The following is a 14,711-nucleotide window of genomic DNA, read 5'->3' on the forward strand; positions in this document are numbered from 1 at the left end:
GACATTAGCTTTGCTTAACTTATCACCCATCCACAGACACCCACTGGGCTGGGCAGAAAAGGGAGCCTAGGAGCAGCCCCAGGGCTTGGAGAGAAGTGGAGTGGCTTGTCTGGCCTTTGGACCAGAGTTCCCAGGGCTCAGCCCCCGGAGAAGGTGTCCATTCTGGAATCTACTATCTCTCTTCACCCTGGCTCTTTGATTCAGGAAAATGACCCATTGCTCCATCACTGAAGCTCAGGTTTTGTCACATGCTCAAGAGAAAGGAACAGTCATATTCATCCACCTATCTCCAGAAGTATTTTCCTGTTCACATTGTGGAGAACACCCTTTGTTTAAATGTCAGTGGTTTCATTCCAGAATAAAGAAACCCCGTGTAGAGCCTTTTCATTGTCTTTTTATTATCCCAGTTTCTTTTTTGGTTTGGAACAGGTCACCTTTATGACACACCCACTGACTTTTTCAGATAGTGTCAATATCCAGGTGGGAAACCTTCACTATCTCTCCAGGATTCACAGAATTAGGGGTAAACCCTTCCACCTGGCATTCAAGGTTATTGGACCAAAGCTGAGCCTAGTGGGGATGAAGGACACTTGCAGTTTGTCCAACAGCAGGTGTCTAAGGAAATGGCTCACATATCTGCTCTCGACACACATAGAGAGTGTACCCTTGATGTATTCTCTAAGAGAACATAGACTCCAGGTGGTCGAAGGAGGGAGAGAGGCAAAGCTACCTGGAAGGTCAGTGTCAGTGAACCCTCAGAGGATTTGTTGCACGGACTTGATCAGTCATGAACGGTAGCCAGGCAGGGAGCACAGCCCTTAGGTACAGGATGAAGTACTGTGCATCAAGTACCATAAGGAAGGACAAGTGATTCTGGCAGGCACAGAAAGAGGTCTGCCCTTCCTTCAAAGTCCCCTTCCTGTTGAGAACAGAGTGTAGGAAACCCCATCCAGCTTATCCTTGGCCAATTGCTCCTCCATGTTGTTGGTCTGGTAGAGCAGAAAACAGAACTAGGATTCTCCAGAGGCAACTGATGGCTAGGGAGCTGCGCATGGGCACAGGACACTAGCACTGCCTCTAACTGTGCTTACGTTCTGGTTGGGACCGACCCCTCACACCCGGCAGTGAGTGTGCGAGAAGGAGATACAGCCCCCAGTCCTGTAGGGGGGCACCTTTCGAGCACCTGGGCTGGACCAGGGACTGCCTGCCACCTATGGTCATATCCCCTCTGAATGGCTAAGAAATCCTATCTTAGTCCCAGAACCAACTCACTGGATGTGTACAGGTGAGAAACATCAGCAGTGTAGGTTCTCCTCACCGTAGATTAAAGTCCTGCCACCAGCTTGGTTGGTAAATACTCCTAAATGATCATGAACACAGACCAGTGTGTGACACAGGCTCCCTTTATTTATATTAGCTTCCATCTACTCAGTTGTCCATCTACTGGCTAAGCCGAAGAAAAATATTATCTCACTAATTTTGAGATAATTGCTACTGTTAATCTCTTCTTATCAAGGAGGAACTTGAGGCCTTTAAGGAGGTGACTGAACTTATCCAAGATGATAGAGCTCATGGGGTGAGAGGATCCCATCAGAGGTTGGCCTGATTCCAGTGCCATAGCACCTCCCACAGTGCCCTCCTGCTTTGGTCCTTTAAATGACATTCAGTGCGCTTGTTGAGTGAAATAGCGTTGGTGACAGGTTACAATCAGCACTGCAGAACCGACAGGCTAACACAGCAGTTGGCCTTCCATTCTCTCCTGTGTTCTTCCTCCCCAGGTCTCTTGTTTGCTGGTTCTGAGGACTGGGAGGGCCTCAGGAAGAGGTGTTAGCTCTTTCTGCCTCTTTCCCTTCTTGCTTTCCAAGGATTACAGCCGTTGGTAGCATCTGGTTATTTGCTCCTACCTAAATCTCAGCTCAGCTGCAGGCTGATGATGTGATGTGATAGTTTTGTATCATTTTGCTAAAGGCCAGAGAGACACGGGGACCCTGGAGTGTCTGATGTCTACCTTATTAACTCAGCCCTCCAGGAAGCCACCAAGTAGAGACTGGTTTCTGGAGTTTCTGGAGTCTCTGGGCTTCTGAGTTGGAGGAAAGGCCTAGGGAATGAACACTTACTGAGCCCAACTCCCACCAGATACTATGCTAAGCTCATATTTACTAACTTGATCCTCATTTTAAGCCTGTGAAGTGGGTATTTCACCTTTATTTTATGAAAAGGAAACCGAGGTTGAGAGAGGTTTAATCACCTGTCCAAGGTCACCTGTAGCAACTGAGCAGTAGAGGTAATTGAAACCCAGCTTTGACCCTACAACAAATGTTTTTCATTATATCATGTAGGGAAATTTGGAATAAGCAATAAAGGTAACTGGATGTATCCACTGGGAAATGATACGTTTTGTTTTGTTTTTTAATACTTTATTGTTTACTTTCTTGAGGTTTATCCGACTTTAGCCTTCATTGTCTTTGAGCTTTTCTACAATACAAGTTGTAGATAAGTGATAGCAATGCAAAATAATTCCTATCTATAGAGATGCAAATAAATTCTGTTTAGTGTAGGTTTAATTGAGTCTCCCTCTCCACTCCTCCAAGCAAACCAAACTAAAACAAAACAGTTAGCATCATTTTATAAATTCATTCCAATATTCCTTTATTCATTTATGGTTCTTTGATTTCTCCTTTGAACAGATTGTAGTATCTTTTCCAATTATTTCTTTCATGCACATATTCATTTTATATTCATATACATATGAAAGTCATGATTTTGCCTTTTTCAAGAAATTGTTTTTTAACAGCCATGTGGCTAAAAGGCCAGGTTCAAGATGGGATGGCTCCACAACAGGCCCAGTCTCTGCCCAGTTGGAGTTTGTAAATTTAGAGCAGACAGGGGAATTAAGAAAAGAAGGCCCATCTTCTTCATCGTCCAAGCCAGGCTTCATAGCCTAGTTATTGATTAAAGGAATCACATACTACTGCTATTTATAAATCCAGGGCTCCAAAGCGAATGTGTGTTTTTCCTGCTTTTAATTATTGAACATGAGATGCCAGTGTTGTTTTGCCAACAGCGGCACAATAGGTCTCTAATGAAACTCACTGAGCTACTAATAATTAAACCATCAGGCAGAAGTAACCAGTGCAGTGAGATATCAATTAACATTCTTCAATAGTCACTCTTTTGTTTTGATTGTTTTAAGGAAAACTGTTTTTGATATTATTTCTTCAACATTATCACACAGAACTTCCACCCCCCGATGAAACTATTACCAGGCCTGAGCTCCAAAGTTAGATACTGCCCAGTTCATGTCCTCGTTCTCCCACTAACTACAGGATGACTGTTCACTTTTCTGGAACTGAATCCTTTAAGAGGGAAAGAGGAACTGATAATAGTGACTTGGAAGAATTTCTGTGAGACTAAAATAGGATGATATAAATTTAAGAGCCTAGCTTGTGCTCAGCACACAACAGAGGCTCAACACATTTTAGTTTTATTTTCTTCCTCCTTCCCTCTTTCCCTCCCTCCCTCCCTCTTTTTCACTTCTCTCTTCCTCTCTTCTTTCCTTTCTTCTTTTACCTTCTCATCTGTTTTTATAAGTGTATAGTCTCATCCAAGATCCCTACAAGCATCTCAGACTGTGTACTTGTACCCTCATCTTTGAAATTACAGTTTAGCCAGGGCCCCTGCCAAAGGGAGGGTCTAGACATCCATGCATGCACCACAGGACCCTGACAACAGATGATCGGTCCAGCGGTCATCAATTCAGGAACTGGGTCAAGCCAATCCGATTCTCTATTGTGAGACTCTGTACTAAGAGAAAGAGATTGGTTAGGTGGTGGTGGGGTCTAAAGTTAAAAGGGCACCTAGGGTCAGGGCAAGAGCTGGTGCTAAGGCAAACCAAAGGCAAAATTACCCATCATTGTGTCGGAAGAATGGGAATTGTGATATTGGAGGAAGCCACGATGCAGTGAGAAGCACACCCGAGCAGGGATGGGAAACCATGCGGAGAGAGAGAGGGAGACAGACATTTGTCAAGGGAATTTCTCCACCAAGCCTATTGTACTTTCTCTAAGTGTCCTTTGGTAAAGCAAACAGAAAAGTCCTTGTTGGAGCAGACCAGTCACTCTACACCAGGCAAGGTAAGAGAGAAGGTACTGGGAAGGGGGCATTTTATCCAAGGACATGTAGATCATAAAATGATAGCAGAAAGTCGTACTTTTAAGGGTGGTCCATTGCAACTTCAGTGGGAATAGCATGATAAGCTCTAGACATGGAATGCAAAGGCTGGCATCTGGACCCCTTCACTCATTTACAAAGAACAGGGTGACTGCCACTGGGAGGTGGCGGGTGGTATCCTTAGCTCAGTGTCTCTGATGTGTGAGGGGATGGGTGGGGAGTCAGCTGCTCTTCATTAGGGGCAGGAAGCCTCAGATGGCATCTTCTTTGGGAAGGTTGGAGAAAGGCTCTTCCTAGTTTCAAGCTTTTAGTTATCCCTAAACTCAAATTTTTTCTTTCCTTTGTTTTTAAATTTTTTTAAATTTTGGTATCATTAATATACAATTACATGAGCAATATTATGGTTACTAGACTGTCCCCCATTATCAAGTCCCCCCCACATACCCCATTACAGTCACTGTCCATCAGCATAGTAAGATGCTATAGAGTCACTACTTGTCTTCTCTGTGTTGTACTGCCTTCCACGTGGCCCCCCTGCCCACATTATGTGTGCTAATCATAATGCCCTCTTTTCCCCCTTATCCCTCCCTTCCCACTTATCCTCCCCAATCCCTTTTCCTTTCGTAACTATTAGTCCATTCTTGGGTTCTGTGAGTCTGCTGCTGTTTTGTCCCTACAGTTTTTCTTTGTTCTTATACTCCACAGATGAGTGAAATCATTTGATACTTGTCTCCGCCTGGCTTATTTCACTGAGCATAATTCCCTCTAGCTCCATCCATGTTGTTGCAAATAGTAGGATTTGTTTTCTTCTTATGGCTGAATAATATTCAATTGTGTATATGTACCACATCTTCTTTATCCATTCATCAACTGATGGACACTTAGGTTGCTTTTATTTCTTGGCTATTGTAAATAGTGCTGTGATAAACATAGGGGTGCATCTGTCTTTTTCAAAATGGGCTCCTGCATTCTTAGGGTAAATTCCTAGGAGTGAAATTCCTGGTCCTTTGTTTTTTTTCAGGGATCTGTAGTGGCCACCTTGGGGAGACAAATGATCTCTGAGAGAGAGGCATTAGGGAGGGAAAGAAGACACTGATGGGATGGAGGGATGTCAAACTTGGCCTACTTTCCAGTTTAGGGAAGAGTGCTTTCCTGACCTGACATTAATTTAAAATAAATGGTCTCAGGTCTGTTCAATTCAACAAGTCCCTACCAAACACTTAAAATATGCAAGGCTGCAGTGGGGACATAGGGACAATTCTAGGTTCTCAAGGTAGGATATGCCCTGCTTACAAAAAGCTATAATATGAGTCAGAATATCATGAAAAGTGATACAGGATCTGAAATGAAGGGGTAATTACACTAGACCAGGGGCTTCATAGAAAAGGTGGATTATAGATAACTCTTGAAGGACAGATGCTGATTTGACAGGTGCCAGTGGGAAGGTGCAGAGAAGTATTTCAGGAGGAGGAAATGTCATGTGGGGAATTATTAACCCAGGAAATACGGGCATGTGTGGGACGCAGGAGTAGTTCTCCTGGTGGAATACAAGGGTGTGCACTGTCCTGTTCTGGATCACTGATGCCAGTAAGAAGACTTTGTTTTCAGTTTGGAAAAGGGTGATATCAGAGGTGAGATTTAAGACAGTTAATTGGGCACCTGAGAATAGGATGGGTTGAGAAAGAAAGAGACTTGATGCAAGGGAGCCAAATAGACGTCAGCTTAGTGGACAGGAGTGAGTGGTTCCCAAGTGGCTCAAGAAGCCCTTGTGGTGATTGTGGAGAGGACATGAGAGAGTGAAGCTGAGGGTCCATCCTCGCTCCAGCCGGAGCCATCAGAGTCGCCGAGCTCTTACTGAATTTATAAATGAGGGTCAGGGCAAGATTGTATTTGCAGTGTTGTGGACAACAACAAAACAAAACACCACCACCAAAGACAAAGCAAAACAAGCTCACCTTAAGAATTCTTGTAGGAGAGGGTACAGGCCTGCTTGGGAGGACCAGAGGCAAAATCCTTGCTCAGACTCACTAGCCATAAAGTGTTTGCCAAGCTCCTTGGTCTTGCTTGGCCTTAATTTTCTTTCTTAAAAATCTGGATACTAAGATCTACCTCATGATTCTGTTATAAGGACTAAATAATATAACATATGGAAAAATTACCACAGGGCCTGACATAAACCAGACACTAAACACATGCCCATTCTCTGTTTCTCTTTTCTCAGGGAGGTGGGCTGGGCAATTATAATCATCTTTGATTGATGTCATAGGTGCCTATATACTTAAATATACATGAATACAAATATTGTGGATAGGCCATATTCTCGGCTCTGTGTGTATCAGTAATGGCCTACTCAGAAAAAAAGAAACAATTTCAAGTGCTATGGTAGATGGGTTTTAGTGCTGGGAATTTTGGAGGAGCTGAGAAGCCAGAGGACAGTGTGGTAACAAGAGATTAACGAAGTCAGGAGGGCACTACTGCTCTGGGCCTGGAGAGACAGAGGATGGGGCAGCATTTTCACCTGCTGCTATCTGAAACCACAGGACTGTGATCTGCAGCCACAGAGGCAATGCAGCTGCTGTAAGAGAAGCCACTGGAGGCAGAGAAACACCCAGACCCTTTTTCCTCCTGCCCTCCAACCTTGCTCTTGTGAGAGTCTCCCAATGGCTGAATTCATGTGGAAGTTAGATGTTAAGAGAGCCTGGCAAGAGCTTGCAAGGGTCAGCATCCATGTGACACAAGACCAGGGTTCCCCAAAAGGAATAGATCAGAGAGTGCACAGGACCAGGACACTTTAAAAGGATGTTGACAATGGGAAAAAATACAATGGGCTGTATAAGCCACAGTCCATTTGCCCCTGGGTTAGAGTAAGAAGCAAATGAAGCCAGAGTTATGATATTCTGCTATCTTTAGTGAGACCTGCAGATCCCTTAGCAGTGGATGGGCAAATGGTGGTAATTATCTGCAGAGTTCTAGACTTCCTGCTTCAGACCTGGGCCTATTCCGTATATAACTGTAACTTCATGCAAGAGTAAAATTGGAGAGAATGGTCTCAGGGCAGTGGGAAGCTCCTCTCAGCTCTGGAGCTGGTTTTTGTGGGAAAAGGCATTGGTGGTTAGGGGGCTCTAGGGAGTGGGTCACTCGCAGTTCTCTCTGGATCCAGAAGACTGTCCCTTGGGAGTTCCTAGAGGCATCTCCCATTTTCTCCTTTGTCTTTGCCATTGGAGCCCTTGGGAACATGTTAGGGGAGCTCTGCAGAGAGAGAGCCTTGGGGTTGAGGGTGTCACTAGAGAACATGGAGTCCAGCCCCAATGGAAGCAGAGCATAATCCCGCATCCAAAGTTGGTGTTGCCTCATTTTCTCCTATCAGTTGACTCCCTAAAGTTGCAGTTTGGGGAAGGGCAAGGTTCCCAGTAAAAATCCCAGGAGGCTGAGAAGCCATGCAGATCATGTCTTGGCTCTGCCTCACTCTCATTGAGCACCTTTATGCTAGCAGGTGGTCTCTGTGGACCTCCATCTCCCTGTTCTGAGGGAGCTGGCTTAGGTCACAACTATGGATACTTCCAACTCTGTCAACCCAATGCACAAGGAGTAGAAAGATCTTGGTCAATAAATATGATATCAATAGCTGTGATTTACTGAGCACTGACATGCTGAGAATTTTCCATGCCTTGTTTCATTGAGTCTGATCCAGGGGACTCTCCTTAGTTGTGTGGTCTCATTTGCAGCTGCCTGTTGCAGGTTGTACCTCTACTACAGGCCAGTCTCAGATTCTGGATCCATCAGAGAGCCCCAGGATTTCAGGGCCTGTGCTTTCTAATTCTAAATCCCATCCTGGATTTATTCAAACATTATAAATTCAACACACTGAGATGCAGACAAAGTACTTTCAGGCATCCATCTTTTGTCCCCTAATCCACAGCTGGGACATGCACACTGCTTTGGCTCACCTGCTGTGTGATTCTGTGTAACTAACTCCTCCCTAACTCTTTACAAAAAGGACTCAGCCCTGGCAGAGATTATCTCATTAAAGTACTTGCCTATCATTAACTTTCCTTGTATAGCTTATCAGTGAGTAAATTGTAGAAATAGAACACAAAGTATCTGAAGTTTGGCAGGAGTGAGCATATCAGTTTTGAGACTTATGGGTTCAGCACATACTCTAAAAGGTATGTGCTGTTCCCTCCTTCCACGTCCAATTCAGCACCTCATGGCAGCTCTAAGTACATATTTTATTATTCAATTTTTAGAGAGGAAGCAACTGAGGCTTAGCCATTAATTTGCTAAAAGTCATGTGACCCTTGCTGTCATGGAGATTCCCTCCTGGGGTAAGCTGGAAGCTCTGTATGGGCACACAGCCCTCGAGAGTTTCACTTACAGGTTTGCTTCTCCGCCTACTCATTCCTTCACCCAGTCACTGCAGTGGTACCAGCTTAGGGTGAGGATTCAGCCTTTCGTGGGGAATGAGGTAGCTAGTACTGTCAGACACATTGGACTCCAGCTTCATGGTTAAAAACGTATGGCAGGTAGGCTCCAGGGGTAAGACTAGATGTAGGGTGACCAATTAAGAAGTTGTTGATAAAACTGAAGTAAAAGACATTGATGTTTGATCAGAGGTGAATTGAAAGAAGAGGGACAGATTCATGCTGATAAACTAGAACAATCAGTGAGGCTTGGCTAATGGCTAGGTGTGGACACCAGCGGGGGAGAGCAGCGTCATGGATGAGTCCCAGCTACTTGACCTGCCGCCTGGAGGGGTGTGGGTGCCCATTCATTCAGAAGCGAGTCACCGGAGGGATACAGTCCCAATCAGCTTCCCCTTCCTCTCCCTCAAGGACCCCTTTGTCTGGCATGCACCAGGTGAGCTGTGTGTTTATGTCCACTTCTGAATCATCCCTCTGAAGGCCACTCTTCCTTTCAGGGGTCCTGCCTCTGCTTTCTATTCCACTTGGTGCCACTACTGCCTATGTTGCTGGTCACCATAAACAATATATACTTTCTCCTACATGGGTGAATGGGTCTAGGTCACACTTCCCAATCTGACACAACATTATTTCATCACCAACTCCCACACTGTTGTGTGGTCCTCTCAGACTTTACTGAGGAGTTGGAAGCAATAAAGGAGGTGATTTTGTAACTCCTGAGAAGAAAGAGTGTAAACTGTGACCTCACGTGAAGGACAGCCCCTCTTGCCTAGCATCCACCAAGCATGTTGATTCTTCTCTCTGAACCCCATGAGTTTGTCCCCTTGCCTGCTCCATTCACCTCTGACTGACGTCTGACTTCAGAAGGCAGGTCCTCTACAGAAGGTCCCCTCATGGATGCACCTGCCTTGTTCCCTGCCCCCAAGGTTTCCCTCATCTGAAAAGGTGCCTCAGTTCTTAATTCCCTTCCATGTGACTAGGTACTCCTTTTTAGGTAAACCTCCATTCCTACTAGGAGGTTTGATCTTACACTAGAATCCATCCCTTTCCCCAGCAGATAATACTTGGGATGCAGTGATCCTAAATTGGACAGTTTCCCTGTATGGATTCTTTAGTCTAGAGTAAGACCCAGGGAGGTTACAGTAGGTTAATCCAGGTGGACTTTGTCAACTCTGCGTCTGGCCCCCTTTCAGTTACAGAAGGCCTCTTGTTGATTACTCAGCAGTTTACTCTTGACTCAGACTCAGACTCAAACCAAGATCTCCTATATACTGACATTAGTTACTGGAGGCAGAAGCCTATATCCAGACTAATGAGGAAACAGTTCTCTAAATGAAATTGCAGTTTGCACAGACTCCTGCCCCAAAGGGAATAAAATTTATGTACTTATACCAAGTAGCATCAGGCTGCTTTTCTTCTGTCTTTGGTTTATAGAATATATTTTGGGCCTCCTCTTCACCTTGCATATGTGAACCAAAACACTCTATGTCACCACTTTACATGGATTACTCACTTAATCTACCTACAGATATCCCCATTGTATAGATGAACAAGTGAGCTTTAGAAGGGTTGAATGGCTTGGCCAAATCACTCCATGAGTAGTGAGACAGGACATTTACCCAGAGTGCTCTGCCCTCTGGACAACACTATATTAACTCTCTAAAGAGGTTTCTTTCAGACTCTGCCTGTCCAAGGGCGCACAAACTCCATGCAGAAGCCTTGAAGGGACCACTTAATGTATTTTAGAGGAAACTGCATTTCTAGACAGCATTCCATCCCCTATAATCTGGTAATGGAAAAAAGACAGTATTAAAACTTTTGATTGTCCTATATAAGTAATTCCCACAGACAGGTTGAAGTGTTGCAATAGGAAGGGAGAGAATATGACATTTACATTGCGGTTAACAGAAGTAAATCAAGGTGGTCGAGCTAAGTTTTAGATATGACAAATGTGAGGGGCCCAGGGCTCACCGAATGGAGATATCAATAAGGGTCTATGATGCGGCACTCAGGAGAGCTGCCCTGTGGAATGGAACCAGAGGTCTAGATGGATTGGCCCAGGGAAAGCTCCCCTGGGTCAGTATTAACACAGACCCGGCACACAGTTTGACTTGGCATTTCCAAGTAGTCAGGCTGGACCTGCCATGTATATTCAAATGATGATTCAAAAGGTGGCCACCTGAGAAGTAATCTGAAGGTTTGAGGTCTGGAGTCAGGCAACCCATGGTGAATATTCAGCCCCATGTCCTGGTTCAAGGATTTTCCACCCAAGTCAGAAGAAATTCTGGGCTGATTTTCATTGCTGAGTTCCAAAGGGTGCAGACAGGTTTTTAGAGCCACACCAGGTCACCCACAGGACATTCTCTGCACACAGCTCTGGCTTTCTTGGGGAAATCAACTAACAGCTTTATCTTGGCTTTCCTTGGATTGCTAATGTAATAGTGTTTATTTTCAGAATCTTTGTGAAGCCAGGGGAAAGCATGAGTTTCATTGTAAATCCATTATGTCTTCTTTAGTTAGACATTATCTCTGACAAGCAGTCCCATAGCAAAGAAAAGTCAGTATTATTTCGCAGAATAAAAAGGGGGATTGGCCACTTGTTTTATTATTTTTTTATTATGACTGTCCTTTTGGTTATGACATTCGATGTATTATTTAGCTTAAGAGCTTGATGAAGGAAGAACTGGTGGGGGGTAGAGTAGGAACTGGTAAGGGCAATCGCTCAGACTCTGGTCTTTCTGCTCCTTGTCTTGATAGCTGGGATGGAAATAAACTGCCATGACCCTTTGGGGATCTCAACTCAGCAAGGAGATCACGTTCTTACTAAGGGACCTTCTGGACATTTCTGGGTCATCAGAACCTTGGTGTCTTTTTTCATGTACTGAAACCCTTGTGTCTTTATTAAATATTAATTTGCTGTCAATAATTAAATGCTGATTATTTGATCTCTAATGGGGTCAGGATTCCCACAGTCCCATATTAGTGTAATAATGCAAAAGTAAAAATTGCCTTTCAGATGGAAAAAGATGTAGTTATTATTCTTTCTTTGTTCAGAGTAAAATGGTTTGTCTTAAATTAAAAATTAAAAGCAGAATTTTCTTTAATCTTCGAATTAAATTAGTGCTAATTAGTTCTATTTTCTGTACAACATTCACATGCTAAAATCTCGGCCATTCCTTCAGCGTATTAATGGTGCCCTTTGGCTGTAATCAAGATTGTCTTACATTAAAAATGATACAGTCAACTCAATTATATTAAGATTCATTGTTCTCAAATCGCAGGGTTGTGACTAGAAGCTGGTGGAACTGCTGGAAGGGCTGAGATCGCCGGGGCGCGGAGTAAAGTCGGCTACCATCCCCATTTCAGAGTGCCGAGAGCTGCCGTGAGGCTCGCAGGGCCCCCGAGGCTGCCGGGCCGCAGGCCCGGGGCGTGGATGCGGGGTCATGTCCGTCCTGTGGAGACCATGGAAACCTTCACTGCTCTCTTTTGAAAGAGGCTGAAAGCAGAAAGCCCAGGTGAGCCTGCATTCCGGAGTGTCATATTTGGTACTGCCCGTTTCCTCCTCGCCCTCAGTGCCCAGGGAAGGGGGCCTGAATCCTGAGGCAGGAAGGGGCAGCAGCAGCAGCGGCGGCAATAACCGCATTTACTGCGAGGACTCCTGCCGCCGCCGCTGCTGCTGCTACTATAACTATGACTTTTTTGAGTGTTATTTTGTGTGCCAGGTACTGTATACCAAGTGCTATGATATCAGTTCATTTCAACAAGACTCCTGCAAAGTTGATATGATTTGCCTTATGTAAAGCGTGACTGGGGCTCAGAGAGGTTGACTGGTTTTTCCAACATCACACAGCTAGTTAGGTGACAGTATCTGGATTCAACCCAAGTGTGTCTGACTCCTAAGCTCATACATTTAACTATACTGTGCTGTCACAGAAATTTATTTTTAAGAGGCATTTTGTTTCTACAACTGGCAAGATTGTGTGTGTTTGTGTGCATGTGTGCGTGTGTGCCTGTGTGTTGAGATAGGGGAGACAGAGAATAGGTCTGGAATTTTCCATGAGGCAGCACAGTTACTCACATGCCCTTGACAAAAGAATGATCCTTCTTCTCTCTCTGGGGCACCATTTCTGTGAAGAGTTGTAAGGGGGAAGAGTTAGGTTCCATCCCAAATCCCTACCACTGTATAACAGATGCAGTGTCCATTATACTATTCCTATCCCTGAAAGAATCTGAAGGGCAAATTCCATGATAGTGTGGCCAGTCCAGACACCACCATGTAATACGGGCTCCAGCCATAACCTGGATTCAGTGGCTAGGCTCCTGTATGCACAGTGCCTTTTGATGTTGCTCATATCCTTATCAGTGAGTCTCAGCATTTGGAGTACTATGATTATATGGTTTGGGATCTACAGTAGCCATAATCCTGAAGAGAGAAAAATTCTCTCAAGATTTATTACAAAGGTATCTATTGCTTGGGTGGCCAAACCAATTGATTGAGCATCCTGCATGCCTTAATCTCATTCAATCCTCACAACAACCCTATGAGATAATGTATTTCCCTTTCATAGACGAGAAAATGCAAGTTGAGAGAAATAAAAGGACTCCCCAAGGCCTTATTGTTGGAATTCCACTATTTCCCATCTGCACTCTTTCCACAATGCCAGACACCTTGATTGAGAAACTGTTTTTGGATTCTAGAGTTAGGTTTCAACACATTAGAAATTCAGGGATAGAACAAAGCCTGGTCTGCCCTGCTGAGGATTCTGTTTCCAACTAGGTCCACTGGGGGAAGGGTAGTGTTTCCTTAAAGAGAGCATTCACCAGATCTAATCACATGATCAAAACAGACTGAAGTAAATATATATATTTTTTTATTATTCCACACTATAATAGATTTTTTGATCAACCAATGAAGAGTCTGATAACAGAGTTTCTAGTGTATGTCCATTCTCCAAAACTTCCAGGCCTGAATTCCAGGTATTGACTACAAGGTGAAGGTCTAATTCTGAGTAAGATTGCTGGGATATTGGATACAGAGAAGGCGGAGCCTGGCTTAACAGTGGGTCACCAGGAAATGCTGGTGGGCTTTGACAGAGCTTGTCAACCTCAAAGACTACATTGTCAGTAGTCTGTGACTCTTGCTTCGTTAGCCATTCTGTAGCATCCCAAACAAAGGGCAGTCCTCTCATGTATCTGAGGAACAAAGTGGGAGGAGGGAAACACACAAGTCACATACAGAGACATCCAGAGCAAGGGTGGCGGAATTAGTGACACAAAGATGGACTGTGAAGACAGAGATAGAGATGAAGGTAAGGATGGGAGGGAGAGAGAAAGACTGGGGTGGGGTGGATACAGAAGGAATTGCCTTTGGACTCTATTATATTGCAATAATGATAGCAAAATAAATATATATTAATGCTATAGTATAAATATTTGTATCCCATCTCCAAATTTGTATGTTGAAATCCTAGCCCTTAAAGGAGATGGTGTTAGGAGGTTGGGTGCTTTAGACATGAAGGTGAGCTCTCATGAGTTGGATTAGAGCCCTTATAAAAGAGGCTCTTGGGAAATCTCTATGCCCTTCCACCATGTGAGAGCACAGTGGGAAGACACTGGCTATGAACCAGGAAATGACCCCTCACCAGCCACCCACCCAATCTGCTGACACCATGATCTTGGACTTCCCAGGCTCCAGAACTATGAGGCATATATTTCTGTTGTTTATATAAGCCACCCAGTCTGTGGAATTTTTGTTATAGCAGCCTGAACAGACTAAGGCAGTTAGTTCATAATTTTAATGGCAAGACATATCTTTGTGTATGTTCATTTGACTAGATTTCTGAATGTTTCTTGCATAAGTCATTTCCGTAAGATCAGTCCTGATGTTCAGTTTTGACTCTATTAAAGTGTATCTACAACTTAATGATATGTTCAAAGAAATCTGCAAGAGGAATCCTTGATTTTTACTATTTTACTTTCTAGATTTGTTACAATTGTCCTGCTTTTAATTCACAGCAATATACATTGCCAGCAACTCTTCTTCCCAACATTTCAAAAGTGTTAAATTTAGTTTTCATAAAAACAAAATTTTCTTCCCTTATGTTTGTACATAACTGATTG

This window comes from Manis pentadactyla, chromosome 9, assembly GCF_030020395.1.
Source record: "Manis pentadactyla isolate mManPen7 chromosome 9, mManPen7.hap1, whole genome shotgun sequence".
In the NCBI taxonomy this organism is placed as follows: Eukaryota; Metazoa; Chordata; class Mammalia; order Pholidota; family Manidae; genus Manis; species Manis pentadactyla.